Source organism: Macaca fascicularis, chromosome 10 (assembly GCF_037993035.2).
Source record: "Macaca fascicularis isolate 582-1 chromosome 10, T2T-MFA8v1.1".
NCBI classification, from domain to species: Eukaryota; Metazoa; Chordata; class Mammalia; order Primates; family Cercopithecidae; genus Macaca; species Macaca fascicularis.
The window spans coordinates 12887532-12890235 of NC_088384.1; positions in this window are offsets into that span (position 1 = coordinate 12887532).

Consider the following 2704-nt stretch of genomic DNA (forward strand, 5'->3'; position numbering starts at 1 on the left):
CGGCACTCTTCAGCCTACACCTCCTGGCTACCACGCCCTACTGCCAAGCCACTTCCTGCTTCTCAAGCCCCTGGAGGCCCTGGGCTGGCAGCCACAGGCCATCCTGCATATAACACACAGGTGCATGGACAGGGCCCTGGGAGGTGCCACCTGACGTGCTTGACTGCAGGTCCAAGTCAAGTCGAGCTGGGCAGCTGCCCACATGCAGTTTTGTGCCATCAAGGCCACCCACCCAGACTTCCCACACCTGGATCACTCTGGCTGTCGGGAAGCACCGTCCCCAGGGAAACAGAGGCACTGGGGGAGGGGCAGTGGGCACAGAGGAGGGCTGAATGAACTGGGGTCCCAGGCTCAAATGCCCTCAGCCATGACCAAGGCCCACCAGCCCTCCAGCTGCCCTGGGGACCACCCTGAGTGACTCACTGCGTGCAGGCTGCAGTGCTGACAGCTGGCTGCTGAGTGTCCCTGCGTGGGATGCACACAGGCCACACCCACAGCAACACTGCTGTGAGAAGTGGTGGCCTAGAGGGTCCTGCCACCTCCTCTGCCTCCACAGACACCTGGCAGGGAAGGGGGCAGGACAATTACTCCCCTTGCTCTACAGGCAAAAAAAAAAAAAAAACAAGACGAGAGCAGGGTTTGTGGGCTGCAGCCCTGCAGGAGGGAGGTGGGTAGACTGCGGAGTTTTTACTGGGGTCAGGGGCACTCGGGTTGTGCTATGGCGTTCCAGCTAGCCCAGGGAACAGAGCTGGAGGTTGCAGCGACAGGGCTGGATGGGCAGAGGCGGCTCTGCCAGCTGTCACCATGCAGGGGGCCTGGTCCATCTGGCAGCTTCCCCACCAGCTGAGCTGAGCGCTCTCGCTGCTGTCCCCTCTGCCTGGTACTCTTGTCCCCTGTGTCCCTGGCTACTCCTCCTGCCCTTCAGGTCTCTTTCTCCGGCAGCTTCTCTGACTCCCCAAGTCTAGTTAGGAGAGTCAGGGCCAGACCAACTCTCCACCAGGCACAGCAGGCCCAGGGCCATGGCCGTGAATTTTCAGGGGCTGACAGAAATGTTTTAATTATTTGTTTAATCATAAGGGAAAAAATGGATATAACCTAGCCTGGCTTGTGGGTACTGACATAGTTGCAAAACACAATATTTAATACTTTTTCTGGAGGAGAGGACCCATGAAATTCACACTGGGTCCCCTTGAGCCCTGTGTCCCTCCTGGGCATGTTGTATGGTCTGCTCACACGACTGCCTTCTCCACCAGACAGTGGGCCCCGGGAGGGCAGGGGCGTGTCTTACATTGTCAGAACAGGCAAGCAGTAAGCATTTGCTAAATAAATAAATGCTTATAAATAAAAAAAACAGTTAGCATTGATTGCTAGTTAGTGATAGTTAGCAATCCTTGCCCAGGGCCAGGCACTGTACTGAGCTCCTGTGACACAGACACATTGATAGTATCCCCGTTTTACAGAAGAGGACATCAAGGCAATGAAAGGTTAAACTTGCCCACGTTAAACTTGGGATGTCTGCATTCCAAGCCTGCTCTCTGAACCACTGGCCCAGAATGTCACCACAGAAGGCGGTGCAGCTGGTGGATGTATGAAGAGGCTGAGTCCAGGAGGAACAGCCTCCCGCAGACAAGGGGCAAGCAGGCTATGTCAGCCCATGAGTTCTGGCCCATGGATCGGTGCCCTCGGGAGCTGCAGCGCTGCCCCAACCTCCCTTCTGAGTGCACGGCCAGCTCAGGCCATTCCTCCACGTGGGCAGCAAACACTGAGCCAGATTCTGTGCTCAGGGTGTGGGTGACAATGACAGCTAATCGCAGCTTACATCTACTGAGTGCCAGCTCACTGCAACCTCCACCTCCCGGGTTCAAGCAATTCTCTTGCCTGAGCCTCCCGAGTAGCTGGGATTACAGGCACACACTACCATGCCTGGCTAATTTTTTGGTATTTTTAGTAGAGACAGGGTTTCACCATGTTGGCCAGGCTGGTCTCAAACTCCTGGCCTCAGAGGATCCGCCCGTCTTGGCCTCCCAAAGTGCTGGGATTACAGGCGTTCATCACTGCACCCAGCCAAAAGATTAGAATTTCATCAGGCAGAGAAACAAGGAAAGGTGTTCCAGGCTGAGGCACAGGCTGAGTAAGGGCTCAGGAGTAGGAGAGGCCTTGGGGGGAGGCCCTAGGAGGGCAAGTGAGGCCTGCAGGAGATCTGCATCTGCAACCACTGGGGAGCCAGTGATTTAAGATTGGGAAGCTGCAGTCTGGCAGTCTACTTGATGAACGTTTATTGAGCATTTATTAGGAGCCAAGCACTGTATGTAATAGGTGTGGGTGACAGAGGTGACTAAGGCACAGTCACCCATAAGAGTCTGGCCAAATCTCTGCATGCCTAAGACTGTCCCCCTCGGTCAGGGGCCCACGTTGTGTTCCTGGCACCCTGGCTGACCCACTTTGTAACCTGGATCCCACGCCTGCACTCCTCGGAGTAACCTTCTTCCATAAAGTGAGCTTAACTGCGCTTGTCACCTGGTGCAGAGCTCTTTGAGCTCTCGGGATGAAAGATTGTGTAAAAACGGAGCCTTTGTCACCAGACTGGGTGGGGTGGAATAGGGAGCCCACATCAGATCCCCAAGGGTGCAGAGAAACAGCCCCTAGGAGTTGGAGGGAGGGTTGCCAAGCTCCCCTGAGGTTACCACCCTCTGACAGCTGCCAA